The sequence below is a fragment of the Musca autumnalis genome, unplaced genomic scaffold, assembly GCF_047663935.1.
Source record: "Musca autumnalis isolate F117 unplaced genomic scaffold, ASM4766393v1 scaffold_3, whole genome shotgun sequence".
In the NCBI taxonomy this organism is placed as follows: Eukaryota; Metazoa; Arthropoda; class Insecta; order Diptera; family Muscidae; genus Musca; species Musca autumnalis.
The window spans coordinates 9,773,272-9,800,302 of record NW_027411866.1 but is presented as its reverse complement, the minus strand read 5'-3'; the positions used below and the strand labels follow the sequence as shown (position 1 = coordinate 9,800,302).

Below are 27,031 nucleotides of genomic sequence, written 5' to 3'. Positions count from 1 at the left end.
TATCCACGTTTTTGAAACTTGTCTACAACTATATCTACATTCTTAAAAATACGCTAAAGTTTTCTCTATGTTTTGTCCTCAAATTTGTCTCAACTCAAATTTGTTCTAACTACCAAAATGTGCTCCACCATAGGATGGGGGTATATTAAGTTTGTCACTACGTTTGTAACTACTCGAAATAATCATTGTAGACCCCACAAAGTATATATATTCTTGATCAGCGTGCAATTCTACATCGATATAGCCATGTCCGTCCGTCTGTCTGTCTGTCCGTCTGTGGAAATCACTCTAGCGTCCGAACGGATTGACGTAGGTTGATGAAATTTTGGGAAAATGTGTTATATTTACGTAGGACTTTTGGTATTGAAAGCTATGTATGTAGGTCCACGCTTTCGTATAGCCCCCATACAAAATGACGCGTGACGCGTCGTCGTTTTAAGGAATTTTAAGATATTTGGCCCATTTTACCACCGAATTGGTTGTAATTTGGTACTTTGTGTCTCCAGAGGCCAAACAATATTCCTACCAAAGTTGGGTTATATAGGTCCACGTTTTGATATAGCCCCCATATAAGGCCCCATATAAAGTACGCGTCGTTTTAAGGAATTTTTAAGATATTTGGCCCATTTTACCACCGAATTGGTTGTAATTTGGTACTTTGTGTCTCCAGAAGCCAAAAAATATTTCTACCAAAGTTGGGTAATATAGGTCCACGTTTTAGTATAGCCCCCATATAAGGCCCCATATAAAGTACGCGTCATTTTAACATATTTTGAATGTATTAGACCCATTTGACCACAGAATTGGTTGTAATTTGGTATTTTGTGTCTTCAGAGGCCAGACAACATTCTTACCAAAGTTGGGTTATATAGGTCCACGTTTTGGTATAGTCCCCACATAAGACCCCTTATAAAGTACGCGTCATTTTAATATATTTTGAATGTATTAGACCCATTTGACCAAAGAATCGGTTGCAACTTTGTATTTTGTGTTTCCAGAGGCTAAGAAACATTTCTACCATAAAATGTTTATATAGGTCCACGTGTTGATATTGCCCCCATAATACAAATCTCCCGATTTTCGATATTTTGAACGTTTTAGCCTCATTATCACACCGATATGGCTGAAATTTGGTATTTAGTCTTCTTTAGGCGTATAAAACTTTACCCCAGAAATTTGTAGGTATAGGTCCACGCCATCATATAGCCCCCATAGAACGGTACCTTCCGAATTTCGGTATTTTGAAGGTAGTGGCCACATTAATCCACCGAAACGGCTGAAATTTGTGGTGGAGGGTATAAAAAGTTCGGCCCGACCGAACTTAACTTTTCTTACTTGTTTTAAATAGTTTAAAGCTTTAACATTCTTCAAATGTGCTTAAAGCTTTAACTACTCTTTTGAAACCTGTCTATAGCTTCCCCCATATTCGTAACAATTTACTAAAGCCTTTTCCATCTTTTGTCCTCAGATTTGGCCCACCCGCACAGAGTAGATAGACTCAGAGGTCATCTGCTATAATCTAACTCTTTATATGCACCCTTAAAGCTTAACTAAAGCTTTATCCACGTCCTTGAAATGTGCTCAAAGCTTTAACTAACTCTATAAAACCTATCTAAAGCTCTATCCGCATCTTTAAAAATTGTCTATATCTTTATCCGCATTTACAAAAAAAGTCTCAAAAGCTTTTCTCGGCGTTTTGTCCTCAAAATTTTTCCAAACCATATATGCACGGAGTAGATGGACTCACATGCCATCTGCCACAGTGTAGAAGGTCATCAAAAGGTCATCTGCAAAATTTAGATGGACTCGTATGCCATCTATCGCTGACTAGTTCAACTTAGAGGTCATCAAGCGCAAACTAGATGGTCCCAGAGGACATATACACAGTATAGAGTGGTCAACGGCCATCTGTTACAGAGTAGATGTTCTCACACTCTGTTTTCCATAGAGGGTATGTCTTTCCTATGTTCGGTGATCTCAGAAGCCATCTTTCGCGGATTAGGTAGACTCAGATGACATTTACCGTCGAGTAAGTAGCCTTAGATGCTATCTGTCATATAGTGAATAAGCTCAGATGCCACCAACCGTAAAGTAGATGATCTCAGAGGCCATATACACAGAGTAACTGGGCTTAGGGAACATTGACCATAGAGTGCAGGCTCCAGAGGCCATCTACACATAGTAGACAGGCTCAGAGGCCATCTCCCCTATGTTACATAGACTCAGATGCCATCTACAGAAGAGTAGAACGACTTAGAGGCCATCTAACGTCGAGTAGATTGACACAGAGGCCGTTTATCGTCAAGTAGATTGACTCAGAGGCCATCTGCACAAAGTAAATGTGTGTATAGGGCATATGAGCTTGGACGACATTTGTCATAGACTATATGCGCCACAGGCCATCTACATAGATCAGATAAGCTTAGAAGTCATATTTCCTAAATTCGGTGAACTGGAAGACCATTTACCGTGAATTAGGCGGACTCAGATGCCATCTACTGTAGAGTAGGTGGTCACAGATGCCATCTACAGTAGAGTAGGTGGTCTCTGCCATAGAGTGGATGAGCTCAGAGGATATCTACCATAGCGTGGGTAGGCTCAGAGGTATTCTTTCGCTGAGACGTTGGCGTCAGAGGTCATCAACCTCATAGTAGATGCTCTTAGAGGCATTATACATAGATTAGATAGGCGCAGAGGCCTTATACCGTAGATAAGGTGCACTCAGAGGACTTAGATGCCATCTACTGTAGAGTAGGTGGTCACAGATGCCATCTACAGTAGAGTAGGTGGTATTTGCCATAGAGTGGATGAGCTCAGAGGATATCTTCCATAGCTTGCGTGGGCTCAGAGGTATTCTTTCGCTGAGACGTTGGCCTCAGAGAGCATCAACCGCATAGTAGATGCTCTTAGAGGCATTATACATAGATTAGATACGCTTAGAGGCCTTACACCGTAGATAAAGTGCACTCAGTGGTCATCTACAGTCGCGTAAATTGATTCAGATGTCATCTCTATGAAGTAGATGGGCTCAGAGGCCTTCTGTATAGAGCATACGGGCTTAGGAGGCATTTGCCATCGAGTAGAGATAGGCTCAGAAGCCATCTATTGTAGAATAGGTAGACTCAGAAGCCATCTATCGTAGAGTAGGTGGACTCAGAGGCCATCTATTGGAGTAGATGGACTCAGATGCCATCTTCCGTAGAATGGATGAGACCAGAGGGCATCTACAATAGAGTATATGGGCTCAGAGGCCATCTTTCGCTGAGAACTTGGACTCAGGCTCATAAATCGCAAAGCAGATGGCCTCTTATATACACAAGGTAGATGAGCATAGAGGAATCCTGTATAGATCAGATGGACTTAAAAGTAATTTGTCTTAAAGTATATGCATCAGAGGCCATCTCCCGCAGAGTAGATGAACTCACAGGCCATCTATCGTGGATTATGTAGCTTCAGAGGCCATCTACCATAGAGTGGATGAGTTCAGACACCATTCCACAAGTAGATGGGCTTATAGGCCATCTTTAGCTTAGATGTTGGACTAAGAGTTCATCAACAGTAAAGTATATAGTCTCGGAGGCCATATGGACAGAGTAGGTGATCTTAGGGGCCTCCTATATAGGACAGATGGGCTTAAAAGTCATTTGCCATAAAGTGGATGTGCCAGAGACCATCTACACAGTGGACTTAGAGACCATCTACCGTAGAGTAGGTGGACTCAGATGTCATCTACCGTAGAGTAGGTGGTCTCAGAGGCTATCAACCATCTAGTAGTTGGGCTTAGAGGCCACATGCAAAAAGTAGATGGACTTAGATGCCATCTGTTGTTGAGAAGTTGAACTCCGGGATCATCAGCCGCAAAGTGTATTGTCTCGTAGGTCATATACACCGAGTAGATGCGCTTAGATGCCTACTGTATGGAACATTTGGGCTTAGAAGTCATTTGCCATAAAGCATATGCGCCAGATGCCATCTACCCAAAGTAAGTGGGCTCAGACGTCATCTTTTATTGAATCTGTGGACTCTGATGCCATCTACCGTAGAATACATAAACTCAGAAGCCATATACTGTTGAGTGGATGGTCTTTGGGGCCATATGCCATAGAGTGGAGGAGCTTATGGACCATCTACCATAGATGGATAGGCTCAGAGGACATCTTTCTCATAGAAGTTAGGCTCAAAGGTCATAAACAGCAAAGTAGATGGTCTCAGAGCCATACCCACAGAGTAGATGGGCTCAGAGCCCTCCTGCATAGAGCAGAAGGCCTTTAAGAGCATTTGCCATAGAGTGTATGCTCCAGGAGCCATCCAAACTGAGTAGGTAGTCTCAGAGCCCACCTTTCCTAGGTTCGGTGGACTTAGAGGCCATATACCGTGGAGTAAGTGGACCCAGATTCCATCTAAAGTAGAATTGGTGCATTCATAGAATTCTGTATAGAGCAGATGAGCTTAGACGGAGTAGATAGGCCCAGAGGCCATCTTTCATAAGTTTGTGGACTCTGGGGCCATCTACCGTCGAGTAGGTTGTCGCAGAGGCCATATGCACAAAGTAGCTGAGCAGGAGGAGTTATAGGTCATCGACCGCAAAGTAATTGGCCTCAGAAGCCATACACACATTTTAGGTGGGTTCAGAGGCCATCTGTCAAATTGTGGATGATCTCAGAGTCCATTAGCCATAATGGGTATGCGAAAGATTCCATATACACAGAGTGGTTAAGTTCAGAGATAATCTTTAATAGGTTTGCTGGACGCAGAGGCCTTCTACCGTCGAGTAGGTAGAGTCAAGACCATTTGTCGTTGAGTAAGTGCACTCCGAAGCCATCTGCCAGAGAGTGGATGAGATTAGAAGACATCCACACAAAGTGGATGGGATAATTGGCCTTCTGTATAGACCAGATGGGTTTAGAGGGAATTTGCCATAGAGTGTACGCGCCAGATTCCATCTGCACAGAGTAGATGGACTCATAGGCCACCTATTGTTGAGTAGTTGGACTCAGGGGCCATTAACAGCAAAGTATGTGGTCTCAGAAGCCATATACACATAGTAAGTGGTTTCAGAGGTCAGAGATTCCATATTCACGGGGTATGTCGGTACAGAGGCCATCTTTCATAGGTTCAGTGAAAGCAGATGCCATCTACCGTCGAGTAAGTGGACTACGAGGCCCTCTGCCTGATAGTAGATGAGTTGAGAGGACATTTACAGAAAGTAGATGGATTCATAGGCCACCTATCGCTGAGTAGTTGGACTCAGAGGCCATTAGCAGCAAAGTATATGGTCTCAAAAGCCATATACACATAGTAAGATGTCAGAGATTCTATATACACGGGGTATGTAGGTTCAGAGGCCATCTTTCATAGGTTCAGTGAAAGCAGATGCCATCTACCATCGAGTAAGTGGACTACGAGGCCCTCTGCCAGAAAGTAGATGAGTTGAGGTGACATTTGCACAAGGTAGATGGATTCATAGACCACCTAGCGCTGAGTAGTTGGACTTAGAGGCCATCAACCCACATAGTAGGTGGGTTCAGGAGTCATCTGGCAATAAGTATATGCTCTAAAGTGGGGTCGACTGTCGATTTTTCGGAAATATCGATAAATGTCAAATTGTCCAGCCTGATGACTGACAAAAATTAAAGGCCACACTGGCAAGCAACCGATTATTTGAGCAAAACTGACAGTCAAAAGTGATCGTGTGTACCCCGCTTAAGAAGCGATATACACGGAGAATGTAGGTTCAGAGGTCAGATGCCATCTACCGTAAAATAGTTAGACTTAGACACCATCTACTGTGTAGTTGGTGAACTCCAAGGCCATCTGCCAAATAGTGGATGAGCTCAGAGGACATCTGCAGAGGTCTCAACATCACTTATCTAAGATGTTTTAATATTAAGCTCCTATAAATCATCCAGTAATGTTCCACTGTCCATATTATCTACACTTTTTCTTGTTGTTTTTGTTTTTGTCGTTGTGTTGTTATTGTTGCCATTTAATAGTGTTATCATTGTAATGCTTGGCATGTAACTGTAATTTTCGATTTTTATCCATGTTAATTTCTCGTCATACGATCGTTTGTTTATTTTTGCCTACCTTCATATATTCGCCATGCTCTGGACCAATGGTGGGCAAATTGCGAGAGACTCATGTATTTTTTACACTTTTGTGTGTGAGGCAGAGCATTTCTGCCCATCAGTGCTCTGGACAGACGGCCGCCAATGGGAGATATTATGGACGACAGCTTTTCAAACAGAATAAATAAAAGTCTCTAATGTTGACATTTGTGTTTTGCTAAGCGGAGAAATGCTTTCTTTTTCTTGGAGACCCAGGTCTGCGGCATTTGTGATGCATGTCGGGTAGTAATGTGCGTTTATTGCAATTTCCCAAAGACTTTTACCCAGACTCTCTCTGTCTCTTGAGCACAAACAGATGCTTTATATGAGCATTCAAGTGGCTAACTATGGGCTATGTGTTTGAAAATGTTTGGTGTTGTTATTTTGAACCTTCTGTTGATTTATGACTTCGCCATGTTTTAGAAATATGTTGCACTAGAGCAAACATGACTGACGAATCAACGATCACAATGACTGACATGTTTGGTTTTTGGCTTGTTTTGGCATTTTTGTCTTGTGCGGAACTCTAGATTTCTTTCTTTAACAACATTTTATGAACGACGACAATAGCAGCAGCACCACCACGATTACAACCATTACATGCCAATGACTGATGTTTGGCTGCCTACCTGTCTGCCTAGCTCACCTTTTAAAAGCTGGGCAAATGAATATTGTCTTATACTTTATGTGGGCTACTGCATGAGACAGCCATGTTAAGCCATGATCCAACAATTTCAGTGAAATGTTTGATTTTAATTCCGTTTCTTTCATTTTTTTAGGAAGTTTATTAAATAAATTTCACTGTTTGGCTACAACAATAAATTTAAATAATAACTTTTTTCTATTTTTATTACAGCATCTGCATCACTTGAAGGCGTTGCCCATTAAACTGTTGGACGAAAGTAAAAGGTGTGTATGATTTCTACTTATAAATATTCAATTGAAATTCGGGTTACATATTATGATTTTTCAAAGAGCTATTCGTGATCCTTAAAATGTATCCCAAAGAGTTTTCACCACCCTGAGGCTATCATTTCATATCGTACGCAATATTTTCCATTTTTGCTTAATTTGTCTACATTGTGGTAATTGTCAATTATGTGGTCAACTCCCTTCCCTCCCAAAAATGCAATGATTAATGATGTAGGATGTTTCTTCTTTATGTCAAACAGGATTTGCTATCTCGAAGCGGTAATTCTTCAAATGTCTTTTGACGATAGCCAAAAATATGATATTTGCACAATTTTTGTCTAAGATAAAAATTTAATGGCAACTTGTTTTGTGTCTTGGTGTGCATGTTTACATGGGTGTGTGTGTCTAGTCATAGTTATAAAAAAATATATAAATTTGATAGAGAAGATCTTCATAATGATAAAATTTTACGAGGCATTTCTGGAAACAAATTTAAATAAAATTCATTGAAAACAATTTATTATGGCCTCAAATACCTACCGCACATGGAAATATGACCTACTTGGACATTAGTTATAGTATGGTGAATCATCTGTCAAACCTCCCATGACCTAAGGGAAACATCAACTGTAGACTTACATCTCCACGGAATATATGGGATCAATGTCCATGTGGCGTAGAGTGAATGGGATTAGAAGGGTTCCGAGGTTTACACGGAATAGAAGTGTTCCACAGATTGACTAAAAGATCATGCAGACAGCGTCGATGGGCTGCGATGGACATAGAATCAAAGCCAAAGAGGATATTTGTCACATAGGGGATGGGTTCAGAGATCATTTACAGTGGAGTAGATAAGTTCGGGAGCCATATATTGCAAATTAGGCCATCTTTCATAGGTTTGGTGGACTCAGAGGCCATCTATGGTAGAGTATCGGGACTAGGAACCCATATTTCATAAATTTGGTGGTGTCAGATTCCAAACACATAGAGAAAACTGGCTCAATCAACATCTGTCAGAGCCAGATATCATTAACACAGAGTAGATGGACTCAGAAGCCATTCAAAAATTGATGGACGCAATCTACTTTTGAGTTGGTGGACTCAGAGGCTATATACTCAGATTACATGGGCCATCTACCGTACAGTAGGTGCACTCAGAAGCCATCTACCGTACAGTGGGTAGACTCAGAGGATTAACAACTGACTTAGACTCCATATAACGCATAGCAGCTTGTTTCAGAGATCATATACACAGAGTAGATGGACTCAGGGGACACCTGCATAATGTAGATGGACTAAGAATCTACCTGTCAAAGAGTGAATGGGCTCAGAGTCCAATTCACAGAGCAAGTTCGCTAGGTAAGAGGCCATATATTGTTGAGTAGGTTGACTCAAAAGTCATCTATCACAATATGAGTTGACTCAGAGGTCATATAAACAGAGTATATAGGCTTAGAGGCCACATATATGGAGTAAAAATAACCAGATCCCATCTGCCATATATTGGATGCCTTCAGAGAACATCTAAGCAAATCAAGGTGAGTACTTGGACTCAGACCTAACCTTTTTTAGGTTCAATGGACTCAGATGCCACCTACCGTAGAGAAGTTGACTCAGTGGACCGTAGATATGGTCGAAGAGGCCATATACACAATAGTTGAGCTTGTAGGCCTTTTGCCACAGAGTGGATCGCCAGAGGTCATATCTACATATTAAATAGACTCAGAGGCCATCAATCGCTGAGTAGTTGGACTTAGACATTAGCTTTCTTAGGTTTAGTGGACTCAGATGTCATCAATCATAGAGTTGTTTGATTCAGGGCCATCTATCGTCGAGTATGTGGGCTCCGAGTCTATCTTTCATAGGTTCGTCGGTTTCAGAGCCCATCTACCGTAGATTAGGTAGCCAAAGGCCATCTAACGTTCAGTATTTGGGCTCAGAGACCATCCGCATAGAGTGGATGGGCTTGTAGGCTACCTATATAGAGGAGATACACTCAGGAGGACATCTGCACTAGATTGAATGAGATAAGAGGCCGTCTATAAAGGTCTCTGAGGTCGCAAATTGCACTATATATGATCTCAGAGACCATATATACAGAGTAGAAGAGAGCCAAAGGTCATCTACTCATAGCAAATATGCTCAGAGACCATCAATCGTTGAGTAGATTGCCTCAGATATCCCTTCCTTAGGTTCAAAAGACTCAGAGGTCATCTAGAGTAGAGTAGTTGGATTCCGGGCCGTCTACAGTCCATTAGGTGGCCTCAGAGGCCATATGCAGAAAATAAATGGGTTCGGAGATAATCTTTCGCTAAGTAGGTGAAGTTAGAGAAAAACGCACTGACAGGCTATATACACAGGGTAGTTGAGCTTAGAGTCCATTTTCCACAGTAGATGTGGCAGAGGCCATCTATTCATAGTAAATATGCTAAAATGCCATCAATCGCTGAGTAGCTGGTCTCAGATATCCCTTCCTTAGGTTCAGATGACTCAGAGTCCATGTAGAGTAGAGTTTACCGTCCATTAGGTGGCCTCAGAGGCTATATGCAGAGAATAAATGGCCTCAAAAGTCATATTTAGCTTTGTAGGTGGAGTTAGAGGTCACCAAGCGCACTGACAGGCCATATGCACAGAGTAGTTGAGCTTAGAGGCCATTTTCCACATAGTGGATGTACCAGTGGTCATCTACAGATGGGAAATAGGTTCAGATGCCATCAATCGCTGAGTTGGTGGACTTAGACATCACCTTTCATAGGTTAGGTGAACTCAGGTGTAATCAACCGTAGAGTAGGTGGACTTAGATGCCATCTATCTTAGAGTAGGTGAATTCTGAGGCCACCTACCGCAGAGTAGGTGAATTCTGAAGCCATCTTTCATAGGTTCGTTTGATTCAGAGGCCATCTACCGTAGATTATGTAGCCTAAGGTCATCTAACGTACAGTAGTTGAGCTCAGAGGCCATCTGCATAGAGTGGGTGGCCTTATAGGCCACCTGTATAGAGGAGATGGACTCAGAAGAGATCCACTTAGAAGAGATCCACTCAGGGGCCATCTGATCTGGGTTGAGTGTGATGAGAGGCCATCTGCACAAATAAGATGGGCTAAGAGGCCATCTATCGCGCATTTGCATAAAGTGGATGGGCTTAGAGATCATCTGCGCTGATTATGTGGCCTCAGAGGTTATAAAACGCAGTATTGATGATTTCAAAGACTATTTACACAGAGTAAATGACAGCTAGAAGTCATAAATATGCTCAAATGCCATCAAGCGCTGAGTAGGGGGTCTCAGACATCCCTTACTTACGTTCAATGCACTCAGATGCGATCTAGCATAGAGTAGGCAGATTTAAAATCCAATTACCGTTCAGTAGACCGCAGAGGCCATCACATGTCACCTAGTATAAAGGAATCTGAATCTATGTATTGCTGAGTAAGTGGACTTGGAATCATAGTTCATTGGTTCGGTGGATTCATAAGTCATCTGCCGTGGAATAGCTGCACTTAGAAACCATCTTTCATGTGTTCGGTGAATTTATAGGCCATCTACCTTAGAGTAGCTGAAGTTAAAAGCCATCTTTCATATATTCGGCGGATTCATAGGCTATCTACCGTAGAGTAGCTCAACTTATAAGCCAGCTTTCATATGTTCGGTGGATTCGGAGGCCATATATCGTGGCGTAGGTGGCCTCAGAAATCACCTACCAAATAGTAGGTGAAATCAGATGTAATCTTGTAAATAGTCTGCGGAATCATAAGCCATCTACTTTAAAAATTGAAAAAAATTGTGTGCCATAAATATGAATAAAATCAGTACATCTTCTAAGCTTCACTTTAATTAATCTCATACTCAAAATGCCAATTACATGGTTTGCCTTGCTCTCTCTGTAATCTTAAGAATTTTACAATCAATTATTTCGTGGCACTCTTCCTAAGGCCTCTAATTAAAAATTATTATAAAAATCATGACTTTAATGGTTTTCCTCAATAAAAAACACGTTAATTTTTCTTTGGATCACCGACAGGAGAACACTTTCATTTTTGTTTTTCTTCTGTCTAGAAAAAAAAAAACACTTTTATTTTTCAACCCATCAAGAAAATAAAGAAATTTGTAATTCTTGCACTAATTGTTTAAAATTGGCCTCCCTTTTAAGGTTAAGACATTTTCTTAACTCCCCAAAATTAATTTATTACCACCGCATGCCAACACTCACACACACCTGGAGTTAATTTATTGAAGCTTTCGAAATAGGGAATGATGAGCGGTGATGATGATGTGATGCTGCAGTTTTATGGGAATGTTGATTTCCAGTAATGCTGATCCCAGTACTGGACTTGATAATGATTATGATCATGATGTTATTACTTCATATGCTGCTGCTGATGCTACTGCTGGCTTTTTTACGATCTTCTGATCAGCATCTTTGATTGTTGGTGGTGTTGATGCTTCTCGTTCTTTTTATGTCCATCTGCGGGTCTTTTTGTTGTTGTTGTTACTTTTGATTATTCATCATAAAACCATGTGTAACTTGTTAAGCTAAGCTGGGGGATTTTCTTGTATCTGGTAATCACATTTAAAGCCACGACTACCAAAACGAGTGTGGTGCTACTTGTCAGCCAAACTTCTCTAAGTCAAGTCAATCTTCTTCTTAGTCTTGTAAACTTTGCAGCAGTTCATGTGGTTTTGCTCTAATGTTGCAATTAGTTTTGTTTAGAAAAAAAAACGGACTTAAATAAATAACATGTGGTTGTTCGTCAGCTCAGCCAGTCAGCCAGAGAGTCAGTCAACCTGGCTGCCAACCTCTTAATCAGCACGATTTCTAATGCAACCCATATTTAGTTGTAGTCGTTGTTTGTAATGTTTTTTTTTTTTCTAAAGCAGCCCAAAATAGACGCACGTTGTAATTTCAATTCCACTTTCTGTAGAACAACCATTCAGTCAGCCAGTCATCCATCCATCAGTTTCTTCGTCAATCCATCAGAAGAGGAGGTCTTAAGCATTTCTGCTAATCATAAAAATGATTTAATTAAAAAAAAGCGTCATAAAGTCCGGTCATGTTTTTAAGATTATTTGAAAGATTATGCATGGAGGATTTCATTTGAATTATGATGGCCGCGATGGATGCGTAATAAGTTGATGGGTAGTTAAATGATGGCACGAATTTGTTGGCAATGTTCTGGGTAAGCAAAAAACTGTTAATAACGAACTGGTTATTCAAACAATTCCATGTCGTAATAGAATGTCAAACATCAAGAGAATAAAGGCAATAGAAACATTAAAAATGTGAAAAGATGCCTAAGAAGGATTGGTTTAGCGTCTAAGTCACCTAAACTTTCGGGTATGGCATCTTAGCTCAGCTAATTATCGTTGCAGACCACTGAGTCTTCGTAATCTAGGTTGATTTATACTCTATGGGAAGGAGGTATCTGTGTTCGCCTGTTCCATGGTAGATAGTCGCATAATCCACGTATTATATTCCATTTTGTCTCTGAGTCCACCTTCTCTACACTAGATGACATACGAGTCCATTTACTCTATGGCGGATTATTTGTGAGTCCACCAACTATGCGGTATATCGCCTTTGATTCAGCCTTCTCTCTTTAAGCCCACTTAGATGGCCTCTGACCACACTTGTTCTGCGGATGGCATCTGAACCCATCTAGATGAGCTCATCTACCCAGCGGGACATGGGGTTCGAGAATATATTCTCAGGGGAAGATGGCCACCGAGACCGCCTATTGAGCGGTAGATGGTCACCGAGACCACCCATTGAGCGGTAGACGGCACATGGGCCCATTTACTAAGCTGTAGATGAACTCCGGAACCATCTACTCTGTAGTAGATGACATACGGGCCCATTTACTCAGCGATAGATGGCCTCTTAAGCCCACCTATTGAGCGATAGATGACGTATAGGCCATCTATTCTGCAGTTGTTTACCTCCGGTCCCATATGCTTTGCTGTAGATTACTTCCGCGCCCAACTACTCAGCAGTAGATGTTCTCCGGGTACATCTATTGAGCGATAGATGACTCTGGGCCTTACTGAGCAGTAGATGATCTAAGCCCATTCACTAAGCGACAGATGGTCTCCGAGTTATTATCCTCAGCTGTAGATGGCCTGATGGCCTCTTAGCCTACCTGTTTAGCAGTAGATGATCTCTGAGCCCATCTATTCAGCAGTATTTGGCATCTAAGCCCACCTACTCAGGTAAAGATGGTGTTGTCAGAGGCCATCTACTCAAAAATTGTTAGGCTCTTAACCCAATGTTGTCAGATGACATCTACTCAGAAATTGTTAGGCTCTTAACCCAATCGCCCAGCAGCAAATAACCTCTGTGTCCCCCTACGTAGAAGCAGATAGACCTGAGCCCACCTACTCAGCCGTAGATGTGCGGTAGATGATGTATGGGCCCATCTGTTGATGACCTCAGGGCCATATACTCTGCAGTGGATGACCTCCGGGTCCATCTATTCAACGTTAGATGCCCTCCGAGTCCACCTATTGAGCGTAGATGACCGCCAGGCCCATCTACTCAGCAGGATGGACTCCGAGCCCACCCCTTAAGAGGTAGATGACCTCTGGGCCCACCTACTTAACAGTACATAACTTCCGGATCCACTTAGTCAGCGGTGGATGACCTCTGGGTGGCTCCTAGAAACATTTACTAAGCGGCAGATGGCCTCCAAGCCCGTCTGTCTACTCAGCAGTAGATGGTCTCTGAGCCCACCTGCGTAGAAGTAGATGGTACCTTAGCACACTTAGTTAGCAGTAGATGACCACTGAACCTACCTCCTCAGCAGTAGATGATTACCTACTTAGCTGTTGATAGCCTCCAAGCCCACCTACTCAAGAATAGATGGGCTCTTAGCCCGCCCGCTCAGCAGCAAATGATCTCTGTGTAGATGATGTATGGGCCCATCTGTTGATGACCTCAGGGCCATATACTCTGCAGTGGATGACCTCCGGGTCCATCTATTCAACGTTAGATGCCCTCCGAGTCCACCTATTGAGCGTAGATGACCGCCAGGCCCATCTACTCAGCAGGATGGACTCCGAGCCCACCCCTTAAGAGGTAGATGACCTCTGGGCCCACCTACTTAACAGTACATAACTTCCGGATCCACTTAGTCAGCGGTGGATGACCTCTGGGTGGCTCCTAGAAACATTTACTAAGCGGCAGATGGCCTCCAAGCCCGTCTGTCTACTCAGCAGTAGATGGTCTCTGAGCCCACCTGCGTAGAAGTAGATGGTACCTTAGCACACTTAGTTAGCAGTAGATGACCACTGAACCTACCTCCTCAGCAGTAGATGATTACCTACTTAGCTGTTGATAGCCTCCAAGCCCACCTACTCAAGAATAGATGGGCTCTTAGCCCGCCCGCTCAGCAGCAAATGATCTCTGTGTCCCCCTACGTAGAAGCAGATGACCCTGAGCAGTTGATCAGCGGTAGATGACTCCGGCTCATCTACTCTGCAGTAGAAGTCTGATCCCACCTGCGTAAAAGTAGATGGTATCTTAGCACATCTAGTTAGCAGTAGATGGCCTTTGAGCCTACCTGCGTAAAAATAGATGGTACCTTAGCACACCTAGTTAGCAGTAGATGACCTCTGAGCCTACTTCCTCACCAGTAGATGACTTCTGAACCCACCCGCTCAGCAATAAATGGCCTATAAGCCCACATACTCAGCTGTAGATGATCTCTGAGCGCAACTTCGCAAAAGTAGATGGCCCCTGAGCTCACATACTCAGCTGCAGATGGTAGATGGCCTCTGAGCCCACCTACATAGAAGCAGATGGACCTGAGCCCACACACTCAGAAGTAGATGCCCTCTGAAACAATTTACTCAGCATTAGATTACCTCTGAGACCACCTTATCAGTAGTAAATGACCTCCGAGCCCACATACACAGAAACAGATGGACCTGAGCCCCTTACTCAGCACTAAATGGCCTCTAAGCCCATCTACTTAGCAAAAGATGGGCTCTGAGCCCACATACTCTGCGGTGGATGATCTCTGAGCCCACCTGCTCAGCATCACATGGCCCCTGAGTCAATCTTCTCCGCGGTAGATGGCCTCGAATACCCACTATTCAGCGATAAATTACATCAAAGCCCATCTTCTCAGCGGTATATGACCTCTGAGTCCATTTCCTCGGCGTTATCGTCCTCTGAGCTCATCTGCTCACATCTCCTCAGGGATAGATGAACTCCGAGCTCACGTATTGAGCAGTATATGGGCTCCAAGCCCTTCTATTGAACGGTAGATGGCCCTGAGCCCATCTACTCATCGGTATATGTTCTCTGAGCCCATCTTCTCAGGGGTATATTACTTTTGAGTCTACATTTTTAGTAGTATAGGGCTCTGAGCCCATCTTCTCAGCAGTATATGCCCTCTGAGAATATCTGCTCAGCGGTAGACGGCTTAGAAGACCAATTATTCTGCGGTAGATGACCTCGAAACCAATCTTCTGCAGATCTGCTCAGCAATACAAGGCTTCCGAGCCTACCATTTCTTGGGTATATGGCCTCGGAACTCATCTATTCTGTTGTAGATGGCCTCAAGGCTACCTACTCAGCGTTAGAAGACCTCTGAGTCCATATCAGAACTATAAGTCTGAAAATCTGTTTTTGAGCCCATGCACGTAGATGACCTTTGAGGTGATCTCCGAACGATAAGTCTAAAATCAAGACCATGCTTTGTAGACAAACACATATATTTTCTTTGAACACTTAGGATACTCTACTCCAAAATCCATGACCTTTTAATTGACCTCTTAAAACACATGCAGATCATTATGTCTTATTGTCTTGTTCACATAAATATCAATCACCCATAACCATTGTGTGATAGAATATAAAATATTTGGGATTTGATTTAGCACGGTTTTCTGCATAATTTGATTGGTGGTAGTTTGTGTCTTAAGTCTTTTGTTTCGCTCATTGTTTGTTGTCATATAAAATTAATAATGATTTTGCAAAACAAGCTACCTAACACACAAAGCACGGGTAGTAGCAACAACAGACGTCGCTTAAGCAGGTCTTTTTTGTTATCCAGTCTCGAATACCAGAAGTTGTGAAAATCTTTTTGCCTATTGACAACTTCTTAAGTCAAAAACTTTTTTATTGTTGTTTGTTTTAAGGAGTTGTGGTTGTTGTTGGTGGTGCATTTGTTTGTTGTTGTTATTGTAATATGCGTGACAACAAAATACCGCTAATAAACTGTTAGTTATTAAGAAATAAATCTTTATAATGAACAGAGTGAGGAGCGTGATAATGGGGCCAAAACAAACACTCAAAACAATGGACCAGAAAAAAGGGAAACCATTAACAGCTCTTAAATCATGGGGAACAATATTGCATATCAATGTAAATATTATTATCAATAAAAGATAAAAAAAAAGAAGCTGCAGCAGAAGCACTTTAAAGTGACCTCAAATTAGGCTTATGGTTGTTTACGTTTGAGGGCGGCCACAACTCCCACGACAATGCCATAATTCCGCCATGACTTTGAAAAAATTAAAGCAAAACAAAACAAAGACTTTAATGTAAACAAAGATAGCCAAGTGATTGTATAGCCATAACACCAATAACACTTTGAGTGGAGGGAAAAGGGAACAACGCATTGTCTTAAAAAGACTTCATCATTAAGATAATTTAAATATATGGCCAATAAAACTTAAAGTTATTTGGCTTACTTGCGATTATGTTCAACCAGGACACGTAGTAGTTATTCCCTCTTCCTTAATCACATGTGTGTGTAAAACACTTTCCTTAGTTTACATCACTAATTACCGGCAATTATGTGTGTTTCAGTTTTATTATTTTTTTCTTCTTATAAAGAAATCCTGGGGGCAATGAAACATTAAAAGAGTTTTTTTCTTCGTTTAGCTCTCCGCATTGCGTTGCATTATCGCCAGCCTTGCTGTTAAAAGGTTACTGGTCAACATTAAACGTCGCATTTACTTGAGCTTGAGAAAGTGCCTGCAATTCTACGGTTTTTAATTACACAGCAGGTATCATTTTCTCACTTCCTTCCAAGCGGACCATAAATACGCAAATTCAACAGCCAAGGAAAAATGTCAGTAATTTTTGGAAGCCAATTCGTAACAGATTTTTTAGAACATTTTTTAGCGAAGATTTTTATTACTGTGGACATTTCAACCATATTTTGGCAGGCATCAACGGGGTCAAAGCGTGGATTTTTTAAAAATATTTTTTCAAGCATTGATGGGTTCAGAAGCGTGGATTTTTTAAAAATATTTTTTTTCAAGCATCGGCGGATTAAAGCTTCGGCGAGGTCAGATGCGTGGATTTTTTAAAAATATTTTTTTCAAGCATCGGTGGATTAAAGCATCGGCGAGGTAAGAAGCGTGGATTTTTTAAAAATATTTTTCTGAACGGGGTCAGAAGCGTGGATTTTCTAAAAATATTTTTCTGAAAGGGGTCAGAAGCGTGGATTTTCTAAAAATATTTTTCTGAACGGGGTCAGAAGCGTGGATTTTCTAAAAATATTTTTCTGAACGGGGTCAGAAGCGTGGATTTTCTAAAAATATTTTTCTAAAACTTTAACGCGGTCAGAAGCGTGGATTTTCTAAAAATATTTTTCTAAAACTTTAACGCGGTCAGAAGCGTAGATTTTTGAAAAATATTTTTCTAACACTTTAACGGGGTCAGAAGCGAGGATTTTTTAAAAATATTTTTCCAAAACTTTAACGGGGTCAGAAGCGTGGATTTTTTAAAAATAATTTTCCAAAACTTTAACGGGGTCAGAAGCGTGGATTTTTTAAAAATAATTTTCCAAAACTTTAACGGGGTCAGAAGCGTGGATTTTTTAAAAATATTTTTCTAAAACTTCAATATTATTCTAAAACTTCAGACGTGTGGTTTTTTAAAAATATTTTTTCAAGCATTAATGGGGTCAGAAGCGTGGATTTTTTAAAAATATTTTTCTAAAACTTCAACGGGGTCAGAAGCGTGGATTTTTTAAAAATATTTTTCTAAAACTTCAACGGGGTCAGAAGCGTGGATTTTTTAAAAATATTTTTCTAAAACTTCAACGAGGTCAGAACCAATCTACTCAACTGTAAATAGCATCTTAACCCTCTACTCAGCTTTAGGTGCTCTCTTAGCCCATCACCTCAGCAGTAGATAGCCTCCGAGTCCACCTACTGAGCGGTGGAAATTGCTACTACGTCTAGCCACTCAACTGTAGATGGCCTCTGAGCCCATCTCACATCGTAAATCTGAAATCAATGCCTCTGAGTCCATCTACTCAACTGAAGATGGCCTCTAAGACCTCTACTCAGCTATAGACGGTATCTAAGCCCTCTACTCAGCTGTATATGGCCTCTATTCAGCTGTATAAGGCCCCTATTCAGCTGTATATGACATCTAAGCCCATCTACTCAGCTATGGAAGGCCTCTAAACCCATATACTCAGTTGAAGGTGGATTTTAAGCCTATCTACTCACCGGTAGATGGGCTTTAAGACATCTACTCAGCTTTAGATGTCCTCTATGCCCTCTTCTCGGCTGAAGATGGTCTCTGAGCCCATCTTCCCATCTGTATATTGCCTCTGGACACATCTCCTAAGCGGTAGTTGCATTCTGAACCAATCTAATAGATGACATCTAAGCCCTCTACTCAACTGTAGATGGTCTATAAGTCCTCTACTCAACAGTAGATGACCTTTGAGTCCATCTGCTAACGATAGATGGCATCTAAGCGCATCTAGTGAGCGGTATGTGACCTCTGAGACCATCTTTTTAGCAATAATTGACCTCTGAGACTATTTACTCAGCGGTGGATATCATCTGAGACCATCTGGTGGAAGATGGACTCTGGGACCATCTGCTAAGCGTTATAAGGCCTCTGGGACCATGTATTTAGCGGTAGATGGTCTTTGGGTTTATCTACTCAGCGGTAGATGACCTCTAGGACCATCTTCTCAGCATTAGATGACATCCAAGACTATCTACTAAGCGGTGGATGTCCTCTGAGACTACTGGTTAGGTGTAGCTGACCCACTGAGCGATAGATGGCCTCTGTGGCCATTTACTCATTCATTTATCTGGAAATGGACTTTGAGTCCATTTTCTCAAATATAGATGGCCGCTGTAGATGACCTCCAATCTCACATACTGAGCGTTAAATTGAGAATTGTGGATGCCTCTTGGCTCTGTACCCATCATAGAATGGACTCTGACTTCACCTATTCAACTGTAGATTGCTATTAAGCCCTCTAGTCACCTGTAGGTGACCTCTGAGCACTTCTAATAAGCAGTAGATGACTGCTGTGGCAATTTACTCAACAGAAAATATCCCCTAAGCCCTCTACTCAGCTGTAGATGACCTCCGAGCCTACCTATTGAGCAGTAGATGTCTTCTGTGGCCATTTACTCAACTGAAGATGATGATAATGTACTTTGAGTCCATCTACTCACTGTAGATGACCCCTAAGCCCTCCACTCAGCTGTAGATGACCTCCGAGCCCACACTGAGCTTTAAATAGAGTCTGAGACCACCTACTCAACTGTGGATGACCTCTTAGCTCTCTACTCATCTTAAAATGGACTCTGAGTCCACCTACTCAACTGTAGATGATCTTTAAGCCCTCTATTCAGCTGTAGATGGCCCCTTAGACCTCTTCTCAGCTGTAGATGACTTCCGAACCCACCTATTGAGCAGTAGATGTCTTCTGTGGCCATTTTCTCAACTGTATATGACTTCTGAGCCCATCTGTTCATCTGGAAATGTACTTTGAGTCCATATACTCACTGTAGATGGCCCCTAAGTCCTATACTCAGCTGTAGATGACCTCCGAGCCCACCCACTGAACGTGAATTGAGTTTGTGGCCGTGTACTCAACTGTAGATGGCGTCTTATCACTCTACTCATTTTAAAATGGACTCTGAGTCCACCTACTCAACTCCAGATGGCCTCTTAACTCTGTACTCATGTTAAAATGGACTCTGAGTTCACCTATTCAACTGTAGATGGCCTTTAAGCCATCTAGTCACCTATAGGTGACCTCCGAGCCCACATAATGAGCAGTAGATGACCGCTGCGACAATTTACTAAACTTTAGATAATCCTTAACCCTCAATTCAGCTGTAGTTGAACTTTGATGCCATCTATTGAGCAGTAGATGTTTTCTCTGGCTATTTACACAACTGTATATGACATCTGAAACCATCTGTTCATCTAAAAATGTACTTTGAGTCCAAATACTCACTGTAGATGGCTCCTAAGCCCTCTCCTTAGCTGTAGACGAACTCCGAGCCCACCTACTGAGCGTTAAAATGAGTCTGTGGCCATGTACTCAACTGTAGATGGCGTCCTAGCTATCTACTTATATTAAAATGGAGTCTGAGTCTAACTGTAGATGGCCCCATAAGCGCTCTACTTAGCAGTAGCTGGCCTCCGAGTCCAACTACTGAGCATTAGATGTCCTCTGTGGTCATTTACTCAACGGTAGATGACTTCTGAGCCCATCTGTTCATCTGAAAATGTTCATTGACTCCATCTACTCACAGATGACCCCTAAGCCCTCTACTTTGCTGTAGATTACCTCCGGGCCCACCTACTGAGCAGTAGATGACAGCTGCGGACATTTACTCAACTGTAGATGATCTCTGAGCACATCTATTCATCTAAATATTTACGTTAAGTCCTTCTACTTAATTGTAGATGCTCCCTAATCCCTCTACTCAGCTGTAGATGACCTTCGAGTCCACCTACTGAGCACTAGATGTCCTCTGTGGTCATTTACTCAACTGTAGATGACTTCTGAGCTCATCTGTTCATCTGAAAATGTACTTTGAGTCCATCTACTCACTGTAGTTGGTCCCTAAGCCCTCTACTTATCTGTAGATCGCCTCCGGGTCCACCTATTGAGGAGTACATGACCGCTGCGGCCATTTACTCAACTGTAGATGACCCGTAAGTCCTTCTACTCAATTATAGATGGTTCCTAAGCCCTCTACCCAGATGTAGATGACCTCCGAGCCGATCTACTGAGCGAAGGAACGCATCTGTGACCATTTACTCAACTGTAGTTAACCTATAAGCCCTCTATTCCACATTAAATGGATTTGGGTACATCTACTGCACTTTAGATGGCCTTTAAGTCCTCTACTCAGCTGAGTAGGAGTCTTTTATTTTTAAGAATGGTTTTTTAGAATTTTTTTTTTAAACGTGGACTTTTTAAGAACTTTTTGTCATAGAGAATTCTTCTGAATATCGGCTCCAACAAAAATAGACAAAGTTTCTGGGTTGTCAGTCTACGGCCAAGTTTTTTTCCTTCTAGTTACTCGTTTACTTGGAACATGCTGCGTGGAGATCGAGGTTTAAATTGTCGCAATAGTGGTGCGCCTGTGGTACTGACTGCTTCAATTCGAATCCCAGACCAGTCGATATTATTTTTTCGCGGAGGATAGTGACCCACCCCTAAGTAAAATGCCATACACATCTTAGGAGTATAGGTTCTTATTATTGTGAGAGAGGTCTTCCTTTTTCCCTTAGATGATGTTCATGGAAACTAGAAGCCAACTATAAATTACTTCAATAGCTACTATTTGTCATTTTTCTTTATGCGAAGGGGTAAAAGACGTTCGTCCCGGCCTTTCATATTACCTTTCATCGTCTACGTGTACCTCTTCTATCTCGTATCTACTTACCTGCATTCCATTTCTTCCAAAAAAAAAACAAGGTGTAAGTTGTGCTAATCTGCTGTCATATATAAGCGTTACAGTTCACTGATTTCTTCCTTTTGCACCTCTTTAGCATCACTTACGTCGTTTTGTTACAAATTGCATGTCTTTGTGCTTCACTTTTCTTTCACAGTATTGTCAGTAATCATTCATACCTAGCAAAAACAAAAGCAGAAAAAGAAAAAAATGAACAACCTTTTCCTTTCCTTTTGCGCATGACATGCATCAATCTTGGGCTCGGAACAGCAGCAACAGCAGCTCTATTTAATTACAACAAAACATTCATTTTGCAGTGACGCTTTTTTTGTTTTTTCTTTTCATTGTGGAAAAAGCAATGGAAAGGCAATGAATGTTGTTGTGTTCGGTTGACGGTCGGGCTCATTTGGAGTTTACCTTGTTAATAGATGTGTTAATTTTTCTTGTTGTTGCCGTTGTTGTTGTCGTTGTTTTTGCTGCTAGTTTTAATTACATTAGTTAGTGTGCAGCGAGTGGGGTATTTGTTTGTGGGGCGTTTTGGGAGGAAGGAAGTGTTAAGTTGTTGCCACTGCCGCCGCTGGGTTGACAGTTAGTAAATGCAATTTTAATAGCTGCAGTAATATTTTGCAGTAAGGTGTTGTTGCTTTTGTTGGTTGGCTGGTTGTTTGGCACATAATAATCATGTCAAGTGACAATTAATTAATGTTGGAAATTTTCAAAAAAATAAGGAATGGATGATAATAAATTCCAATTATTGTAATATTCAGATGATATTGGAAAAAAAGGTGAGATACCACTAATGGTGATACAAAAGGTGATAACAGGGGAAAATCATTTTTCAATACTCCTTAAAATTCTTTGCTTTCCATGCTAAATATTTATAACCTCACCCTTTCGACGAAAATGATACGATCAAAAATGTGTCTAATTCCAATAATGGATTTGGAACCCAAGTTTGTTTGGACGAACTCCGTTTCAGGCAGTTTGAAGTCAAATTAGCCCTGTCCGTCCATCTGCCATTGTGGTGCTCACGGAAGATCTCTATAACGGATCAGACGATTCGGGCCAAACTTTTCACCTCGTAGTATTTTGTCCAAACTTAGATCAAGTTCTAGATGGGCAGTATGATCCACTTCTTCGCCTATTTTCCCCATAAAGTGCTACAATGGTGCGCACAATAACTTTTGAAGAGATTAATCGATGTGTTCTAAATTTTGCGCATCGTAATATTTCATCCGTGCACAGATCAGGTTCGAATATAGATTATTGGTCCACTCCTTTGCGTACCTGCCACACAAAATTTCAACATTATTCGCAAAAGTGAATTTTAAAAACATGTATCGGATAACTCATTACAGCAGATTGTCTTCGCGGCCCCTTAGGCCCCAAAAACCCTTGCGCTCAATTTTTAATATGACTGATGGACACGATAACGAAGGAATTGAGTATCCACACGCACTTCACGTTCCTTGCAAATGTTAAATATTTCAATTGTGTGCATTTTAAGGGCTGTTCGAGAATCGTTGAGAAATGTTTATCGAAGGTACTCCTTGTGACCCTATTTAAAGCGATATTATGATTTTTGTGGACAAGTCCATACTTCCTTACACAATGATCCTAATGGGCATCAAAGGAGTGTCTGACATAGGTCCAACCTTTGTACATCGTAATATTTTTCTCAAATTAACATCAAGTTCTAAGAGGGGCAATATTGGAAAACCCCTGACAAAAGTTCAAAATTTTCGCTTAAGTGCGGGATATCTTTGAAATTGTTTTGAAATTTTTATAGAAGGTAATCCTTGTAAATCTGGTTACAAAGACATACAATTTTTTCGTAGTAAAATCTATGCTTCCGACTTGAGAAAAGACCTCCCGAACTATTCTAAATATAACACAAGACACTTTCAGGGCATCTATAGACAACAGAGGACCTCCCTAGATCTTCTATATACAGCACAAGACCTCTTGAGATATTTTATAGACCCCATATTGAGATCTACTATAGACAAGACTCCCTGAGGTCTGCTATAGACAGAAGAGGAGTTATTGAGGTCTTCCAAAGACAACGAAAGATTTCTTAGGTCATCAATAGACACGAGAATCCACCTTGAGGTCTTCTGTATACAACAGAAGACTTCTTCAGGTCTTTTATAGACAACAGAAGGTATTTTCTCTTTTATATGCAAAATACTACCACCTGAGGATTCCTAGAGATATCGTAGAACATTTTGAGGTCTTATCTGGACAACAGAAAGCCTCTTGAGGTCTCCTATAGGCAAGAGTCATCTCCGGTGAATTTTTGGGTTGGAAAAGTCATCTCCGATGATATTTTTATTGGAAATGCCATCTCCGGTGAACTTTTGTATAGGAAAAGTCATCTCCGGTGAACTTTTGTATTGGAAATGTCATCTCCGGTGAACTTTTGAATAGGAGAAGTCATCTCCTGTGAACTTTTGAATATTTATCAAAATATTCCACATTGTGCTTGAAAAAAAAATATTTTCTTCATGAAAAAACTGTACAAAAATTCGATAAATATTTTAGTCAATATGTGAAATATTTTATCAGTTGTATTTTTACTTTGTGATCAAATAATTTTGTCGGATTTCGTCAATATGAATTTTTTCTATCGCCAGATTTTTTTCTGTATATAGGCTACAAAATCCCATTAGGTTATCTTAAGACAACAGAAGTCATCTTAAAGTCTTCCATAAGAACACCTTCTGATGTCATCTATGAGAAAAATTTGACCTCTTGAGGTCCTCCACAGACAAGAGAAGACATTCTGAATTCTTCTTTAGGTAACTGAGCACATCTTGAGTTCTTCTATAGGCAAAATAAGGCCTCTTGACGTCTTCTACAAACATCAGAGGACCTCTTGAACTTATTTCCAGATAACAGAAGGCCTTTTGAGGTCTTCTATAGGCAAGAAATGACTTATTGAGGTCTTCTATGGACAACAAAATACCATTAGGTTATCCTAACGCCTTCTATAGGTAACAAAATAACTCTTGAGGTCTTCTATATCCACAATATGATCTCCTGAGGTCTTCCACAAACAAGAGAAGTCTTTTATATGTAAATTAAGGTTTCTTAAGGTCTCCTATAAACATCAGATGACCTCTAGTGGTCTTCTATAGTCAAGAGAAGATATTAAAAAAAACTATGAGGACACAAGGAAACACCTTGAGGTCTTCTTTAGACAGCAGAAGCCTTCTTTAGGTATTCAGAAGGTCTCGTTAGGACTTCTATATGCAAAATATGACATCTTGAGTTATTCATCTTAAAGTCTTCTATAAGAACACCTCTTGAGGTCATCTATGAGAAAAATTTGATCTCTTGAGCGGCTCCACAGACAAGAGAAGACTTTCTAAATTCTTCTTTAGGCAACTGAACGCATCTTGAGGTCTTTTATATGCAAAATAAGGCCTCTTGAGGTCTTCTATAAACATCAGAGGACCTCTTGAACTTATTTCTAGATAACAGAAGGCCTCTTTAGGTCTTCTATAGGCAAGAAATTACTTATTGAGGTCTTCTGTAGACAACAAAATACCATTAGGTTATCCTTAGACAACATAAGCCATCTTAACGTCTTCTATAGGTAATAGAATACCTCTTGCAAAATGTGATCTCCTGAGGTCTTCCACAAACAAGAGAAATATTTTATATGTAAAGTAAGGCCTCTTGAGGTCTACTATAAACATCAGAATGCCTCTTGTGATCTTTTATAGTCAAGAGAAGCTATTATTATCTGTAAACACAGGAAGCCACCTTGGTGTCTTCTTTAGACAGCAAAAGAATTGTAGAGATCTTCAGAAGGTCTCGTCAGGTCTTCTTTATGCAAAATATGACCTCTTGAGGTATTTCAGAGACAAGAGAAAACATTCTGAATTCTTATGTAGGCAACAGAACACATCTTGAGATATTTTATGTGAAAAAACCCTCTTGAGGTCTGCGACAAACATCAGAGGACCTCTAGAGCTCTTTTCTTGATAACAGGAGGCCTCTCGAGGTCTTCCATAGGCAAGAAATGACTTATTGAGGTATTCTCTGGACAACAAAATACCATTAGATTATCCTTGGACAACACCAGTCATCTTAACGTCATTTATAGGTAATAGAATACCTCTTGAGGTCTTCTATATGCACAATATGATCTCCTAAGGTCTTCAACACACAAGATAAGTCTTTGATATTTAAAATAAGGCCTCTTGAGGTCTCCTATAAACATCAGAAGATCTTTTGAGGTCTTTTTTAGTCAAGAGAAGCTATTAAGGCCACCAAAGACAACAGATGATCTCTGAGGTTATCCATAGAGGTATTGAGGTATTGTATAGAAAACAATATCCCATTAGGTTATCCTTAAACAACAGAAGCCATTTTAACGTCTTATATAGACGACAGAACACATCTTGAGGTCTTCTATGACCAAAATATGATCTCTTGAGATCTTCCTCAAACAAGAGAAGACTTTCTGAATTCTTCTATGGCCAAGAGAACAAATCTTGAGGTCTTCTATATGCAATATAATACCTCTTGTGGCCACATATAAACATCAGAGAACCTCTTGAGGTCTTTTCTAGCCAACGGAAGTAGAGTTGTGCAATCTAGTTCATTTTAAAGATCTAGTTCAATAGCTCAGCTCTTTGAACTGAACTAGGTCAGTAATCTAGTTCATAGTTCACTGTCCAGTTCAATCATTCGGATCAAAATCGTTCACCGGCTCTTAATCGGTCGTTTGATGAAAACGCATACATACACCAAATACAAACAAACAAAAGAATAATATAATTTAACTACTCCATAACAAAAATATTACATTTGCATAGTTTTATTGCATTCTTAAAGAAAGATTAATTAATTTTAGAAAAACATCATTCATTTAGGTGGCTGGCAAAAAATCGTATGTTGTATGTGTGTGTAGAAATTGTGTGTTTCTTTTTTCCCTTTTTTCTATCCAAAAAGGAAGATTCAATAGGTAATGGATTCGACATATTGTAATATGTTATGTCTCGTATGTTTTTGTAGAAATCTTCATTTTCGGACAGCTATTCCATGTACCTTGATCCAAAACATAAACAAACTGATCACATTACAAAGGAATCCCTTAACATAGACGGCGCCGTCACTTTATGTATTTGTGAACGACATGTTGAACTAGATTGTGAATCGTTCGTTGATCGTACGGTCACCGACTGATTATAGTTCAGTGAACTATAATGAACTATATCGACTGATCTAGTTCATACGCTCTTTTCAATGAATCGTTCAATTGAACTAGTTCGTTCATGAACTATACAACTCTAAACGGAAGCCCCCTTGAG

The 27,031-nt window shown here is 40.7% G+C and overlaps 1 protein-coding gene across 3 annotated transcripts in view; it reads left to right on the top strand.

The window, feature by feature from the left end:
* The window catches only part of DAAM (disheveled-associated activator of morphogenesis-like protein), a 290,481-nt gene that overhangs the window by 106,962 nt on the left and 156,488 nt on the right, over positions 1–27,031 (top strand). For all 3 annotated transcript variants that reach the window (XM_073979556.1, XM_073979557.1, XM_073979558.1), the window contains one exon: positions 6,964–7,016. The gene's annotated coding sequence lies outside the window, so the exon portion shown is untranslated. The remainder of the gene's footprint in view (positions 1–6,963; positions 7,017–27,031) is intronic.